Source organism: Sceloporus occidentalis, unplaced genomic scaffold (genome assembly GCF_023333645.1).
Source record: "Sceloporus occidentalis isolate IW3139 unplaced genomic scaffold, rSceOcc1.0.p SCAF_2, whole genome shotgun sequence".
Classification (NCBI taxonomy): domain Eukaryota; kingdom Metazoa; phylum Chordata; class Lepidosauria; order Squamata; family Phrynosomatidae; genus Sceloporus; species Sceloporus occidentalis.
Window position 1 is genome coordinate 138,769,945 of NW_028316982.1, and position 17,827 is coordinate 138,787,771.

At 42.2% G+C, this 17,827-nt stretch overlaps 1 long non-coding RNA gene across 1 annotated transcript; it reads right to left on the reverse strand.

Annotated features, from left to right (window-relative positions):
• Positions 1-2,063: 2,063 nt before the first annotated feature.
• On the reverse strand, positions 2,064-2,848 carry LOC149319082 (uncharacterized). Its single transcript, XR_016279842.1, has 2 exons — positions 2,457-2,848; positions 2,064-2,338 (listed from the first exon to the last, which is right to left on the reverse strand). It is a non-coding gene; the product is annotated as an uncharacterized LOC149319082 (long non-coding RNA).
• Between the last annotated feature and the right edge of the window lie 14,979 nt (positions 2,849-17,827).

Below are 17,827 nucleotides of genomic sequence, written 5' to 3' on the forward strand. Positions count from 1 at the left end.
GTGTGTGTGTGTGTGTTTGGTAGTGTGGATGATGTTATTCATAAGCACATGTCAGGCAACTACTTGTTGAAACAAAGGAACAAGTTTTATTTACAAGCAAAGTTGAATACAGTATCTTTTATGCAGGAAGTTATTCAAGCTAGTTAGAGTGTATAAATTACTTCAGTAGTTACAAGGTTTAACAGTTTCTTTCACTTGACTTTATAACCATATTTATCTAGGTAGTAGTGTTCTCCCTTCTGTATTTCTGTCCTCCTTTCTTCTCCTAACTGCTTAATCTACTTCCCTACACAGAATTCAGGCTTTTAAAAGTTGCCTCTATTGGCAAAAGCTTGTGCAGCAGCAAATGTCCCATGTGGCAGTTAGTCTGGACTGACAATTAGGAAGACTAATAGCACACTTTTTAAAAAAAATACCCCTTATAATTTCTTTGTTGCTTTGTAATAAATTCCTTCAGGGATAGATCAGAAAATAATGTCAGGTTTGATTGGAAAACTGGGAGACTAACAATAGGGCTTTTCTTTTTTTAAATGTTCACACAATATCCCATCCCTACTACTGTTAGGAAGAAGCTTTAAGGGAAATTATGAAATGAAAAATGATTGCAGTTCAGGTTCATAGCATGTCACAAAATATAGGCGGGATACAGACGGGCAAAAAGGGGTGTATTCATGACGTCATGAAGGTAGAGCCTTCAGACGGGCCTTACCTGAATGCCGCCATGAACACGCCCCCCGCACGCCCCAAGCGGGAAGAGGCGGCATTAAAAAGGTGCTGCTTTTCCCCGCTTCTTTTTGATTTGCGGCGTACGTGCGCAGCTCCGTATGTAAGCTGCTGCACCGGTACGCCCGAATTGCTATGCCGCAAATATAAGTTGCCCGTTTAAAAGCTCCGTGTCAGCTGCGTCGCATAATGGGTCGGGGTCCGGGACATGCGTGGTTTGCAGTCAAGCTTTAATTGCAGCGTCCGCTGCCATGCAGCTGTGGAAGCTGCGGCACAGCTGCGGCGCATTTTAAGTCTCGTAACCCTAACCCTAGAGCCACTTGTGCGCATGCGTTGCTGGAATCGCGGGAAGTTGTAAGTTTTGCCGGCGGATGTTTTGGTTGGAGAAAGTGATAAGGGAAAGTTTGGAATTTAAAGTGACCCCCTACACACATTCCTGTGCCATTTTCACCTGGGAACGGGCACAGTGCGGCGGCTCCCCTTTGCCACCAGGCAGGATGGCTCAGCCATCCACCAGCACCCCGAAAAAAGGCAGGGGGACGTCTTGGTCTCATGTGGAGACGGCTGACCTCATAGCTATATGGTCCCAGCCAAACATTTTGCAGAAACTGGAGCAGTCCTACCTGAATGCTGACACATATCGAGAAGTGGAAGAAGCCATGAGAGCTGCTGCACCAGTACACCAGAATTGCTACGCCGCTAATTTAAGTTGCCCATTTAAAAGCTCCGTGTCTGCTGCGTCGCATAATGAGTTGGGGTCTTGGAACATGCGCAGTTTGCAGTCAGGCTTTAATTGCAGCGTCCGCTGCCATGCAGGTGTGGAAGCTGCAGCACAGCTGCAGCGCATTTTAAGACTCGTAACCCTAACCCTAACCCTAACCCTAACCCTAGAGCAACATGTACGCATGCGCTGCTTGGAAAGTTTGGACTTTAAAGTGCACCCCTACACACATTCCTGTGCCATTTTCACCTAACAATAAAAAAACCCTAAAACTGTAAATATTTACATATGTACAAGGGAGGTGATGGGGGACGGCAGGGGGACAGTGGTGGCAGCGGAGACAGCTGTAGCTGTGCATTGCAGATTCAGCAAGAGCGCGGGGACCAAAGGAGAGGAGGCATCCATGATGCTGGTGACACTGGCAAAGTGCAAGCGGACAAGGATGCCAACACCAGCTGATCACCAGCTGGCAGGAGACCACCATTGTTCTTGGGCAGAAAAGTTTTAAAGGGGCCTGGGCGCTTTAAATGCGCACATAGGCTTTCTGCCGCCGCTGCTTAGCGCTGTAGCTGCGCAGCTGCGCATCCACCAGCCGGCAAAAGAAAAAAAAACACACAAATTTTTTTAAAAATAAACTTTTTTATTCACAATAATAACAATAAAAATCTTATTTACAATATTTACAAAGGGAAGGGGGAGGGTGAAGGGGGTGGTGGTGAAGGGGGGATGGCAGAGAGGGCAGGGGAGGGAAGCTGCTTCAGGGAGGGGGAGGAGGCGGTGGGGCGGGCAGCCGGCGGAGGAGTTCCTGCAGGGTCTCTTCGATGGAGGAGACTCTCTCCGCCAGCTTGTCCACCTTCTCCTCCAAGGCAGCGAACATCCTCTCCGTCCGGTTCTCTGTGGGGGGAAAAGAAAGAGGATGGTTAGGGTCAGCCTGTGGAGCCCATCACCCACTCCCACGCGCAGGGTTTCTGGGTGCCCCCTCTCCCTTCCCTGGGTTCACCTCCGCACTTACCTTGCTGCCGGGCTTGGAGGACCCGATCCAGGGTCCTGGCATCGAGGGCCAAGTCCCCTGGCTCCCCTGGCAGGCGGCGGCTCGGGCCAGGCTCCTCGGCGGCGGCAACAGCAGCAAGGACTTCAAGCCCTGGAAAAGAGGAAGGAAAGGCCCAAGTTACCATGCTGGCATGGCAGACGAGGGCACAAGTGTCGTGGGGGCTGCAGTCAGGCAACCCCCACCCCTCACCCTAGGGACCTACCTGCCGCCAGAGGAGCCTGCTCTGGCTGCGGAGGGGCCACAGCAGCTGGTCCCGGCTGTGGCCCACCCTCGGGGACATCCTCGTCCCCCGAGGATGGTGGAGAGGGCGACCTGGCACGGTGCCCTCCCTCCCTCCGCCTCCGCCTCGGCCGCACGCCTGCAGAAGGGAAGAGGAGGATGGCATTGGCACCATGCAGGAAGGAGAGGAGGGCAAGGGAAGGGTCAAGGAGGGGAGGACAGGGCATGGCAAGAGCTCTGGCTTACCTGGAGGACGGCGATCTTCTGGTCTGGGCCGATCTCCCCTGATCCACAGGGCCTTCAGCCGCTCAAAGAATGGTGGCCGCCTGTCAACCGGGGGGTGCTCCCCGAAGTCTTCGAGGGTTTCGAAGAAAGATGCCTTCAGAGTTTTAAACTTTACTCTGCACTGATGCATCTTTCTTCGAAACCCTCGCTCTTCGAGGGCACGGGACGCCTGGAGAAAATACCCCCGGTTCGGCTTGTTGGTGCTGGCCATCACCCTTCGAGCGGCTGCCTGTGGCATCAGGGAGTCCAGGAGGATCCCGACCTCCTCATCAGTCCAGTAGGCCATGCGGATTGGGACCCTCCTGCGTGGCTCTGCCATCTTGATCGCCGTCCTGGGGTCTTGCACAGTTGCACACGGGTATATATGGGCACCTGTGGCTCAGGGCCGTTAGGCCAAGGTGGTCCTAGGCCAATGAAAGCTTTCAGAGGAGCAGTTTGAATCTCTCCCCCAATAGATGCCCTCTGGGTGCCCTATTGATACATTCAAATGGGCCATTAGGAAAGCTTGAATTTCAGGGGGATTGATACATTGTCAAAGGGGCAATTGGCAGTTGGAGCTGATGTATCTTTTTCACCCAGGAAAACCGGCGCCAGGAGACCTTTTGTGTGTGTGTGGTTGTGTGTGTCCCCCTCAGGCACGTGGCAAAACATGCCCACAGCACAGATCAGGAATGATAGGCAGACTCAAACTGTGGATAATGGGATACATTTATTCATGTGCTTATGGTATTTCAGAACAATGCACTCTGACATCACAGATGATGGCACAGGAGCCATCCTTCAGATTCTCCTTGTCAGAAAAAAATCTGCCAGGGCATTCCTCACAGTCTCCCCTGCTTTCTTCTTCTCTTTCTCTTGAGCGTCTGTGATTGGTGCCAGGGTGGGCAGCACAAAACGGTGCCTATATCGCATGCCCTCATCCAGGACCCTGCCCTTGGTCTCACAGATGTTGTGCAGAATGATGCATGATACCAGGATGGGCACCACGTTCTCCTCTGCCACCATTGTTCTTGGGCAGAGCGGGGAAACAAGTTTTAAAGGGGCTTGGGCGCTTTAAATGAGCACATAGGCTTTCTGCCGCCGCTGCTTAGCGCTGGAGATGCGCAGCTGCGCATCCTCTAGCCGGCAAAAGAAAAAAAAAGCCGCGGTTTGGGCCGCCCATGCGGAAGCTGCCCCTTTCTTTGCGGCGTCCTCCGAGGCGGCGGTATGGAAGCTACGGGTCTGAAACGGACCCAGGTGAGGCGTCTTCACTGCCCCCCGTGTGGAAGCCCCAACACCTGAAGCACGTCCCCGGGGCGGGCCGTCTGGAAGCTCCGCATTGAGCTAAATACACCTCCAAGACGTCTTCTCCTGCCCGTCTGTACCCCGCCAAAGGTGCCTTTTCATTAGGACTGGAGTGTGGCTTTGGTGAGGCTTCTGGCCTCTTAGAATGCAAGCATCTTTAAAACAGCATACCTCCAAAGTGACCTGAAACAGCTTTATTTTGGCCTGTCTGTTCAGGCCCTATGTGTTCATATTCTTTTGGCTCAGAGTCAGATTCAATGATATTTAACCTACACAGAGTGAGTGTTGTAAATCTTCATTTCTTTTGTTCACAGATTTAAAAAACCCTTAATGAGATTATGAAATAAAATGCCTGTTTCTCCCTTATTTATTTATGCACACTTTTCAGTGCTTTTTGCAAATATTTCATTTATGGAAACCCACTACTTTTTTGCAAAATACATTTTTACACTCAAACTATAGTATGTTGTGTATGATAGTTTCATGCACAAATAAAAATCCCAGCACAATAAAATTAATAGGAAATGGACAACACCTGATCTTGTCTTGAGTCAAGACATCTTGTTTCACTGAGGAAAAAAATACCCATAATTTAAGAAATGACCAGCTCTAAATAAATTTAAACTTTAAAGTAAGTACTATTCCTGTAACATATAATATTGAGGAAGGGTTTACATTCATTAAATGACTCTTTGAGGTCAATAAGTGGCAAACATCTCACTGTAATGAGATGTTTGGTAGTAAGATTTTTTTTATGTACAGTGCTGTGCAAATCTACAGAGCTATATAAATAATAATAATAATAATAATAATAATAATAATAATCCATTCTTAAGGCTCAAAAAGTTTGCCCCTGAACATTTTTTTCTTATATTTTTTAACAGCTTTAAGAGCACTTCTTTCTTGCACTTTCTTGCTTTGTTTCTTTTCAAACAAAATTGGCTACTATTTTATGCTGAACCATTGTATCTGAGATTAACATATTGCTTTGTTCAATGAAATTCCTTCTTAAGAATGATGTATTGGATTTTTCTGGCTATTCTCTTCACATGACTTGCTAATAAAAAGGTCTCTATGTTCTAGAATAATTTATTTTATATTAGAAACATCAGTGGATATTCTGCAAAGGTTGGCTGGGATGTCGAATCAGAGTCTAGAGATCAGGAAAAGGTTGGATAATTCATTTTAATTTTCACATGATCAGTAACCAAACTGTACCTAGTATAACTTTTCTATGTCTTAAATTTCTGAACTGTACAAAGATTGTTCTAGAACAGCATATTTGTACATCCTTACAGTTAGGCTTCTCAAAAATGGGGAAGGCACTTATACTATTTTATTTTATTTTATGTTTTGTAATTACAAAATGGGTAGGACAAGAAGAGAGGCCAAATGGGGATAGATTCAGCCAATATGGCAGAAGGACTTCACCCCTGAATTATTTTTTGGGGGGTGGGATAATTCTATCACCTATATTATGAGAAGCAATTTGCAATACTTGTTGATGTCAAGCAACATAAAAGTTGAGGCAAGTGTCAGGAAATGCTGCATTTGCACCAGTTACATGTTGAATAGCATTGTGTGTTTGTGTGTGTTGTTAATGTATATTTAATGTGAAAATGTTCAGATGTGGCACTGGTTGCTGAAGTCTAAATTGGCTACAATTGAAGGCCAGAAGCCTGAGCCGCAGATGGGATGTTCAATGTCAACGGAACAAGACAAAATGTAAACATGATATGTTTTCTGTCTGTACACAGATTGGTTCCTATGTTGTATGGCAACTTGTAAGAAAGAGGCTGGACTAACTAGTTACATTGTGGGAATATTGTACATATGAAAAAAACCACACTGTTCTAGTGGATTCTGAGAGTATGGAGTCTGTGAGAGTAAGAGGTTTTGTACAGTAGTAGTAACTAGCTTGTGTATTTAGCAACAAGAAATAAAAGCCCTCTAAGGAGTGAACCTGTTGGACTGTGATTCATTATTTAAACAGCTGTTTCACTAGTCATTGTTCCAGCAAGCTGCAAAGCCTGTCTTGGAGTTTTGCTTTGATCCTGAGTTGCAGAGGAGCCTGCATCTGCATCCAGTTGGCACCAGACTGGGACCACGGGCAAGAAACATCACCCAAAAACATCAACATGTGTAATGTGAATAACTGAATTATCATAAACAAACTGACTCCATACTTTTTTGTGGGTTTTTCAGGCTATGTGGCCATGTTCTAGAAGAGTTTCTTCCTGATGTTTCGCCAGCATCTGTGGCTGGCATCTTCAGAGACTCCAGAATACATGGACTACTGTCTAGGTAGATGAATGTTATCTTAAGTATGACTGTGCTGCATTAAATTGATGAATGCATACCACAATGTTAAGGGGGAAAATAAGGATGTTGTTGAGGAATGTTCCACTGAAATCAACAGAAATTGCTTAAATGAAAAACTTAGTCTAGGTTCCTATTTGAGAAATGATTGTGCTTGAGAATCAGGTCATTGCATATTACATTGCATAAACTCTTGATCAATTATTTGGAAAAGTTTAACCTAAAAATAGTTTCTAAAAGTTATGTTTGAGTTAAAGCTCTCCTGAAAGGCTTCTTCTTTAAAAGGAATATCATTTTCCTGTGTCATGTTTGTTTTAAAAAATAAGATATTTTAATATGAAGGAAATAAGAAAATGGGTCAATTTTGTTGAGAAAATGGGTAATTGATGGCTTTTGTCCAATCAATGTTTTCACACTGTTCTAATGTTCAAAAACCTATTCAGTGCAGGCTGAAAATAGTGTTTTACATATATTGGGTTAATAGGTTTGTATGAAAGAAGTAAAACAACAAAATTAGTAAGGTACTTCTAATTGCCCTAATTTCTAAGTATATTCTTAGTATGAATGTGTAATACTTGAATTTCTACTGCTAATTTATTTTTCTAAGATGAACATGGTTGCTCCTCCTTTTGTCCTTTTCCTGCTAGAACAGATGGAGAATTTTTTACCTATTAACATTGAAAGATGATATGGCACAGTAGGCCCCCCATGTCCATGGATTCAGTGTCCATGGATTCAACCATTCATAGGTTGAAAATTATTATTATTTATTAAAGAAATCCAAAAAGCTAACCTTGATTTTTTACATTTTATATAAGGGACACTATTTTACTATATCATTGTGTATTTATCAATTAGGCAGGACACAGGCATGAGTTTGCAGGAAATGACCAGAACAGTGGAGGACAGAGAGCTGTCTCATTCACAGGGTCACCATAAGTTGAAGTCACTCTAGGGCAGCTAAAATCAACAACATCAAAGGGTAAGAGAGTGATTTGCTTAGGGTCACCCAGTTTTCTATAGCAGAGTTAGAATTCAAACCTAGGCCTGTTATAGACTGCCAAAATAAAGCTGCTTAGGGTCTCTTTGGAGGTATGCTATTTAAATGATGCATGGGTCCTAAGAATCCGGAAGCTGCACCAAAGCTGCACTCCGGTGCTTAGGAATAGAGCGTGGCTTTGGTGTGACCTCCAGACTCTTAGGACCCATGCATCATTTAAATAGCATACCTCCAAAGAGACCCAAAGCAGCTTTATTTTGGCAGTCTGTAACAGGCCCTAGTCTCCAAATTTCTCATCCAAAACACATACCACTTCACTGGTTCTCACTTTCCAGAGACTTATGAACATTCTGCATTTTACAGAAGGTATGAAGCACATTCTCCCAACCCCCCCCCCAAGTTGTTAAGACAGGGCACCCCCCATAGCTCCCCCAAAGGCTGTTTCCTGAACAGCCCCCATGGCCCTTGACATGTAAATGCTGCCCTGATCCAGACCTTTCACCTCAATGAATTGCCTTCTTCCGTATTATCCGCCCCATGCACTCAGATCCTCTAGGAGGAATTTGTTGCAGTCTGTATAGACCAGATTGACTGCAACCTCCCAGAGGACTTTTTCCGCGATCGCTCCCACCTTGTGGAATGACCTGCCGGACGAGATCCGTCAAATTACCAACATAGATAGCTTTAAGAAAGCTGTCAAGATGGACCTCTTCCGGCAGGCCTTCCCAGAATAGAACCTGGCCACGTAAAGATTCCCCCCACAGACATATATATGTGATTACTCTGCCCACTATTGTTCTATTGGTTTTAGATTTTCATCTTTGTAATTTTAATCGCTAGAACTGTTCAATCCTTTTGGGGGGGGGGGGAGGAATTGTATATATTATTGTACTATTTTAATGTTGTACGCTGCTTAGATTGTTGAAACAAAAATGGGATATACATAAAAGTTTTATTTATTCTTTTTATTTATTATTAATGGGGTGCCTGGGTGCACACTGATCGTTCTCTCACCCCCATTTAGGTCAGAGGAAACCTAGTTAACATCCCACCCCAAGTCAATCACCAGTTCCTAGAAACAGTATGAGATAGGCAAAAAAACCTGGGAAAAGGGGAGAAAATTCCTACCTGGCCCTGAAGCAATCAAACAGGTCCATACTGTCCTGAGTTTGGGAGAGCGGGATGAAGTCTTTCAAAAGAGGCTGATGAGGGGGCAAGACAGCCTAAATAGTTTAGGTCTGCCCCATGTTGGCAAGGTTGGGCCCATGAGGCCCAGCCCTCTTTTAAAACCTCTGGGCTCCATTCATGGGCGGCCTCAAACTCTACACTCAAGTCTATAGTGGTGAGCCACTCTTTGAGTGTCCATATGATGCAAAAATTAATTCTAGGACTAAATTCCAAAACACACTGCAGAAAACAATCCAGTTTGAGACTTTCACTGCCTTGGCTCAGTGGTAGGGAATCCTGGAAATTGTAGTTCATTGTGGCATTAGAGCTCTTTGACAGAGAAAGTAAATGCCTCACAGAACTAAAGTTCCCAGAATTCCCTAGCATTGAACCAGGGCAATGAAAGTAGTCTCAAACTGGATTATTTCTGCAGTATGTTTAGGGCCTAAGGCAATACTGGCAACTACTTTAAAACCTTCTCTCTCTCTCTCCCAACAATTTTTGAGTGCGGTGGATGTTCTCTTATCTAGCTTTTCCTTTACTCAGCTCCCCAACTTACCCCATTTGCCTTCACCTTCCCTCTGACTGTTTGTAGAACATACTGAAATCATTATTTTTCTCCTTACAAGATCTCTGACAGATTGACTCAGATCACCCACTGTAATAACTAATCAAAGAAACAGAAAGAAGGAGCAATAATCAAACTGGAGACAAGTGAATATTTCCTATGTTAAATTTCTCTTTTGAGAAATTTATAACCCATTAAAATGACTGCTTTTGACTGAAAAGATAAAAGGAAAAAATATTTCATGTAGTTCTTATTTTAATATTTATTTCTCAATAAAAGCTGAGAATACATTCCATAGACGGGAGGAAATCTTTCTCTCCTCCTTCTCCCCCTTCCTCTCATGCACCTGCACACACACTCACACTTCAATTTCATTTTCCAGTTCTAAAGTTAAAAGCAAACAAGTATCAAATTTAAACTACAGCTTCACATTTTGAACCACACATTTTCTCAATATACTTTTTTTTAGAATAATCTAGCAAAATTTAGATTGGATCAGTAAATGCAGGCCATTTGGCCTTTTCATTGATGGGAGGACATGTCTTCTGGCCGTCCCATGGGCTGAGCTGTTGTGATGCCAGAATAAAATAGAGAAGATATGAAAAGCATGATGATTACTATTATTATTATTATTATTAATTTCACTATTTTTTCTGAGTCTTTGAAATCTGCACAACTCAGTACTTTTTCTGGGAAAAATTCATGTGGATTTTCTGTGTCTCTGTGTGTATGTGTGTAGGAAAAAGCATGTGCAAATAGTCCACTGAATAAGTTGAGAACTGTGAATAGTCTTCAGGATATTTTCAAAGCAGAAAGAAAATTGTTAAAATTGCATATAAATGTGCACAACACATTTGTGCAAAACACACAGAAAGTGCTGTTTTCTGGACAAAAATACCTCATGTAAATTTGTGCAGATGAAATCACCAGATACAGAATTTTCTGCACAGAGGAATCTATCTGTCTGTCTGTCTATCTGTCTCTATCTATCTATCTATCTATCTATCTATCTATCTATCTATCTATTTCTGCACTGAAAATGCTTTTTTCTTTGCAAAACATATGTAGCATTCTTGTCAGTCCAGGATTCATCTTGTCAGTTTCTTGACACTCAAGAAACATTTTATTTGACAGTTTATCAAATATATTCTAATATTCTTCCCATTCCAAGTAAATGATATAGTCTGATCCTAGCCTCCTGTGCTGGTATAAGTGGGCAGTAGCAAATGAATAATTATCCTGTGATAGAGGCTGCAAGTGCCATGGAAATCAGAGTCTAGTAGGCTGAAACAATCACAGGTGAATCCTAGATGCAGCAGTATGGAACACAGTTTAGAGGTAACCAGAGTTCAACAGAAAGTCATGATGACAGTGCATATTGAAGTGAGCTGGGTCACTGGAAGCTGATGACACAAAGGCATGACATGAAGTCAACAAGCATCAATAATCCACAGCCATGGCACATAGGGGACAGGAAACTGTGTAACACACCAGTTGGGAGTTGGACTAGAATCTCTGCTGGTGGTTGTTGAAAAAATATTTGCTCAATTAGGGAATTTTGATTAGCTCAATTTACAAAAAAGATGGGCTTCTTACAAGTACCCTTTTTGGACCGAATCCCAAGGTGTTTACGGAGGGGTCAGATATTCCAAGAAACAGCGCAGAGGCAGACTCTTTTAATTAAAAGCTAGCTTATTATTGGGAAGGGACACACACACACAACATACATTCATTCCCTAGATCAAGACTAATGGAAGAAAAAGGGAGGAAAAGTGGAAAAGAACAATGGGCATCACTATGGGTGATACTCGCCTAAATTGTATCTTTCCACAATCCAAGGAGACGTCAGCAACACAGAAGACAGGGAGAAGGGAAGAGTAATTGAATTGGAACTGTATTAAAACCAAATGGACAAAAAGTCTGTTTGGATTTCAATGCAGAAGGGAGAACAAAGGACTGGCAGGGCTTTAAATAGGTTTCTGTCCTGTCTTCAGCGGAAGTTGGTTTTCTACTTCAAAGTAAAACCAAATTTATACATTGCTTGAACTATACTCAGCCTCTTCAATGGGAAGGGTCATTAATGCTGGAATAGCTATGCTCTGCATAGCATCTTAGGGTCATAAATCTGCCCAAAGGTGTGAAAGATTCTTCCTGTTGGTGACTCCTATCTATGATTTTGCTGGGTATGTGGGGTGCCCACTTTGCTCTTATGAAGGACTGTGGCCATCTCCCATCATGCCTTTCCATATAGGGTCATGAGGAAGAATGCCTTCACACTACGAGCATAAGGCTCCATTAGAGGTTTCTATGTGAAAGCAATGCCAGGTGGGGGCATCCAATTACCTCTGCCAATGCACTTTGTATATGGGGATTTTAGAGGTGTTTTTGTAAAAACCCAACCTTGGTAATATTGTGTATATTAGGAGTGCTAGTGCTCCATGTATAGTGGATGGTGCCAAAGGATTTTACCAGTCAGTTTAAGTACCTGTAAATATTGCAATGAAGATTAAAAGCCTCTTAAAGATAAATCAGTAGTTGTGTTTGTAGCTTCTGTGTGGGAGAAGGATTTCTCCAACTTGCATGAACTATACAGCAGTGCTTTCTGTGGTGTTTGTTCCTGGCACAACTCTTCTGTGTGTGAACTTTGGATCTCACATGTGCCAACAGGCCAAACAATATATGTGTAGACAAGAGGGTTCCCCAAAACTGTGAGGTCAGTGGAGTAGTAAGATCACAACCATTCTCAAACAGTCAAAGACAAAAGAAAGATTAGAGATTCAGTTGCCTTTATCCAATTCTAGTGTCAGAAATCTAGGTAATCTGAAAACACTCCAAAGCAATCACCAATTTGACTAATGGCTGTCTGAAACAACAGCTCGCACTAATTCGACTAATGGCTGTCTGAAACAACAGCTCACACTTACTGTTGGGAAATTTCCAGCTTAGGTGTCCAAGGTCCATGGCTGCCTGTTGCTGATCAGCTTTTGGGGAGGAGTTATAATATGGATGTGCAGAACTTTCCAGGTCTGAATCCTCTGAGTCTGACACCTCAGGATGAATAATAATAAAGAGAAATTATCACAAGCTAAAGCTTTGAAAATGCTTGAAATTGCTAAAAACTGAGAGATTTGACTTGAAGCAATGCTTTTAAGAAAGCACTTTGCACTCTTTGGAGTGTTTCTAGATTCATTTCTTTATTTCAGCTGCTAAATGCAGCACAAAAGGTTTACTGGCCCTCAGCAGGACTTCAGGTATAAAAGATGACATCTTTAAAAATAGGTGAAAATTCCTACAATTACATCCTCTCTCTATCCCTTAAATCTACGCACATTGTAGTTCTTAAAAGTCAAAGTTTATGGGCTTAAAATTGTATTTCTTCCTGGCTATATTTCAAGGTTCAACTAAATGGAACACTTCTTCCCTATATTTTTTTAAGCAACTTATGCTGCCACTTTAAATTATAACATTTTTATATTCTTATTTTTTTCATGTCTACAACAAACTTCCCCACATGGTATGTCAATAATTCATCTTACTGTTAAAAACTCTGATTGAAGTAGCAACTATAACTTGCTAGAATTATAGTTTCTGGACAAGATTCCTATAGTTCTTAACACTGTCTTCAAACTTATGCACAATGTAATCATATTATTATTATCATGATCATCAGCGGTATTTAATCAAACTCAACTGTAATGTTCCAGAGTTATTTAAGGACACTGTATATGTGGAATGAGTGAGTCCAAAATCTGTTTGATGATCAATCCATGAAATAATGAGACCACAGACAGAACTTGGATAAAATATAGACAACTTCATTTCAACTGTTACCTAATTAAACCTGTTTATTGAAAAATGTAACAAAAGTGGGCAACCTAATGAGGGTCCAGCAGGGGCAGTTGATTTCTCCGAGACCTCCTCCACAGCTTCCCTTGGATGAAACACCTGAGCCCTGGGGAGAATCCAAAACCTGGGTTGCTTTCCAGTTGGCCAATTACAGTACGACCTACCAGAGGATCCAAATCCCAAGCCACACAACTTCTGATGAGGGCAAATGAAGACTTCCTCACTCCTCTAGCTCCCTGACCCATGGAGATGGTTTCAGAGGCATATCTTTAACCAAAGTGATGCAATAGATGATTTATTCCCCTACTACCTGCCAAGTGAACACCTATTTAAGCCATGACCCTAGGCCAATTTCCAAGTCCCCAAAGCACAGGGTAGTGTAGGCAAAAACCTGTGGAAAGAAGACAAAATTCCTATCTGGCCCTGAAGTGACCAGCAAATGTACTATGTCTAGAGGTGGGAGGGTAGGTCAAAAATGTCAAAAGGCTGGAGCCTGAGGGGCAGTAGAGTCTTTTATATCCTTGGTTCTGCCCTCCAACCTTGCCAAACATGGCAGGAAACACCAAGACAACGATCAATGTGGCCTCTCCTCCTAGGAAGCCATCAAATTTGTATCCATCCCACCATGTAGGCAGTGCTGGAGGATAAGGATAACAGTGGCAAAGATTTCAGATCCCATAGATGGAATTAATGATAATGTATTTTCACTGAAAATCTGATTATCTATCTAATGGAATATTACAAGTCTGGTTATGGTAACAAAATAAGAGATTATGAGAGCTTTTAAGAAACAAACAGGCTGTTTATTGAAATGATGGAAAGTCCATTGAAGTTGAAAATTAACTGGAATCTGTTTAAGGTATAAGATAAATAATATTATAATGTGGCCACATATCAATTATAAATAGTGTATGAATGCGCTAATTGAATTTTAAAAAGTGTTTGTTCATTTATTTATAAAAAATATTCATGTCTTACCCTATATCTCAGAATTTCAGAGTGTCATACAATACAATCAGTATGAAATTCTTTAAAACAGTAACAACAGCAGCAACAACAGCAACAACATGAGTATTATTTTTTTAAAAAAACCCTAAAAATATAATTTGATGCAATTTAAATAAAGGGCATCTAAAACAATAGTGTAAATGGTAATACATGTGCAAATTGGATAAAATTAATATGCCCAGAAGGCTTTTATCGAGGGGGGGAACCTAGCCCAATAGCGGCTATGAATAGGGTAATGCTGTGTCTAACTCCAGAACAGAAGTATAGACTCCACTTTGGGGGTGGAGTCTATAGCTGTGCAAATAAATAAATAAAATCGTTTCTGTTTTATCTCGCTCCTCAGGGTATTTTAGAAATATTATTATTAGATTTTGCATTAATATTACTGTTGGTTTGAATTTATTTTATCATTATGAGGTGATTGAGGGTATCCATATGTGTACATATACTCAGATAAGGAAAGAGTATAATATTTATAGTTAGAATAATATATTATACACTGTGTTTATAAATTTATTTTTCAAATAAATAATAACAAATCTTTGCAATATGTTCCAGTCTCTGCCTATCTGAGGATGTGATTATCTGAAGATGCACCTTGCTCAATTTCACACAGAATTTTCACACACAGAATCACACCGGGCATCTTTTTAGCCTAATATGAAATTAATCCACACTCTAACTCTCTCTTCTTAATATTACTGCACTCACAAAATAGTTTCCCCAACAACAGTCCTGCCTGTTGATGTATTTTTATGTTTGCCCTTTCGGGATTTGATTTCCAACAGCATTTTTCGACATGGTAGAATGCTTGACTTACTTTCCCATCAAGTATTGTTTTGTGCCTCTGTGGTATTTTCTCTTTCCTACCATCTCCAGAATGCAATGCTGACCCTCCCTGCTTAATGTTCGGGCTCATGCCTGTGAGCACGGAAACTTAATAAGACTCATCACTGTACCTTTGCTTGTCATATCAGCAGGCTCATCACAAGAAATATATTCTGACTGAGTACGCCTGAGGTAGACTGTACTTAATTCTCCACTACAAAATGTTCCAGGAATGGAAGAGAGATTCTGCCAGAGGGCATCAGTCTTGTCACTGCCCTATTATCCTAACACACTGTTTACTCAGTTACTGGCATTACAGTCTGCTTTATCAGTCTGATAAAGGTGTTAGAGTCTCTTTTTTGACTTGTTTACTAGTTATATTGTAGTTCCATTGCTAAGAACCAAAGTTTTTCTTCCTACCCAAGTCTCAATATGTTTTGAGTCCCATAAATTGTATTTATTGCCAGATGTTAGCTTTGTATGATGGGACTTATAAATTAGTTTGCATTTTTAATACCTTGCTCCATACCCCACTGATAAACACTTATAATCCAAGGAGGCTGAAAAAATATGACACATTTATGGATATTTAAATCTTCTTATAGAACTGGAAAAGGTATTCCAAAACTGACATTGAAAATTTCACTTAAAGTGAAAATGAAAGCAAATTGGGAAGTTTTTAACATAAGATTGAGCCCTCATTTCAACTTGTAGCCAAAATGTAAAACTCAGAGTCAGTAATTTCCAAGGCATGATGCTGACAGTCCAGCAGTGTCATATTTTGTTGCAAAATTGTTTGGTAAGATTTTGCACATATCCATTGTACAGTGGGCCCTCCTTATCCGTGGATTTGCCATCTGTGGATTTGAGCGTCCATGGATGGCAAGCCTATATTGTCCCCAATGGCAGTGCACATGCAGCCTCACCATCAATGGAGACAAAAGTCCCTCCCCCCTCCTTCCCTCCCCTCTCTCCCTTCCCTCCTTCCTCCTTCCTTCCTTCCCTCTCTCCCCCTTCACCTTCTTCCTTCTCTCCCTCCTTCCTTACTTCCTTGGTTCCTCTGAGGCTTCAGCCTTAGCTTGACTTTGGGGGTGGAGTCTGATGCCCAGTCAGCTGGGGCCGGGGTCATGGCAAGTAAGTAAAATTTATGGGGCTAGTGTCTCGGAGCCCCTGTCCCCAGGCCTAGAACCCAGGACAGAGCCCTTGGCTCCAAAAGCCAAGCCTCGGCCCTAGCCTCATCTTCCTCTGGCCAATGGGGTTCTGAGGGAACCAGCACCAGGGCTGAGCTTTGGCTTTCGGAGACCAGAGGCTCTATCCCTGCTGCTGGTCCTGGGGACAGTGGCTTTGAAACTCAAGTCTCAGCCCCAGCCCTGGCCCTGGCCCTAGCCCTAGCCTGGAGAACATCAGACTCCACTCCCAAAGCCAAGCAGGAGCAGAAGCCTCAGAGGAAGCAAGGAGGGAAGGATTGGGAGACTCTAGTCCCATTCTCTCTAATGGTGGTGAGGCTGTGTGGCTGTATCAACATTAAGGACAATGGGACTTGAGCATCTGTGGTTTTTGGTATCGGGGGGGGGGAGCTGGACCAGATCCCCAACAGGTACCAAGGACCCATTATATTTACATACATGGGAGAAAGTAAGTGTTGTATGGGATCTATTACAGAACCATACAGAAGCTTTCGGGATGATGTCCAGGTTCAGATACTAGACAAATAAGCATTTCACTAAATATGTTCACTCCTGTTTTACAATGATTGACCATAATGATGTATGAAGTAGAACTATACTGACATTAATTGCATCTACCAGTAACTGATACCCATTAAATGGTTGGCAATGCTGTCCTCATGAAATAGCCATATAACACCATGATTGACCATGACCAAAGATCACTGAAAATACATGAAGCCCTGACCTGTTACACAATATGTTGCACATTAAACCAATAGCTTAGTGGAAAAGGCACTAAACTAGCAGCAGCCAATTGCCTTCCTGATCCTGCCCATCTGCCAGTCCACTGAACGGTCCATGAGACCATCTGCTCAATCTGATGATCTTATTGATTGTATACATGGTGCATTGGTGCACCTGGTGACATATTGGCACAGATGTATTTGTCCAGCCATGATGTGCCCCCCACAGACATACTCCTTCCCCCCCCCCAATGGCACCCTGTTGGACTAGCCAGTTTGTTGATATTTTTGTTAAAACCAAGTTGTTGTTGGTAGTATGATGTTTACCATCATTTTGCTTCATGATGTTCATATGTTGACAATAAATAATATGACCAGCAAAAACAAAAGGAGGGGGGCTCTTCTCCAAGTCTCCATGAAATCCACATGCCAGTGTGGTAGTTTGCTCTTTTTAGCTTGAACTGGAGCAATCTGGGGTTTGTTTTGTTCCAGTCTTAAGCCCTGGAATGTCCCTTAGGGTCATTTTCCTGCTCTTTCAGCCACATGTGTTTTCTGCACAGGTGAGTTCCAAAATGAGGTGAAGGTGTTTCTTTCTGCCTGTGAGAAAAAGCCCAAAGTAATCTTCTGCATAATGGTTTGGTAAACTGCTTAGATGAAGAACAAGTGTGACTGTCCAGCAGTGGCAAACAAATCATCAATGACAAGCCCAACAACAAGGAAGATACCATTTTGGAGTGTATTTGTCTCAAAACTGCAGAGTCCGAAATATCTTCTCATATGGAAATTGATTTATGTCTCTGATTTATATTTCATCAGAACAATAACACACACATCCCTACTAAAAGAATACAATCTATTTATCTATATCTAGTGATAGGAAAGGTAATGACTATTTG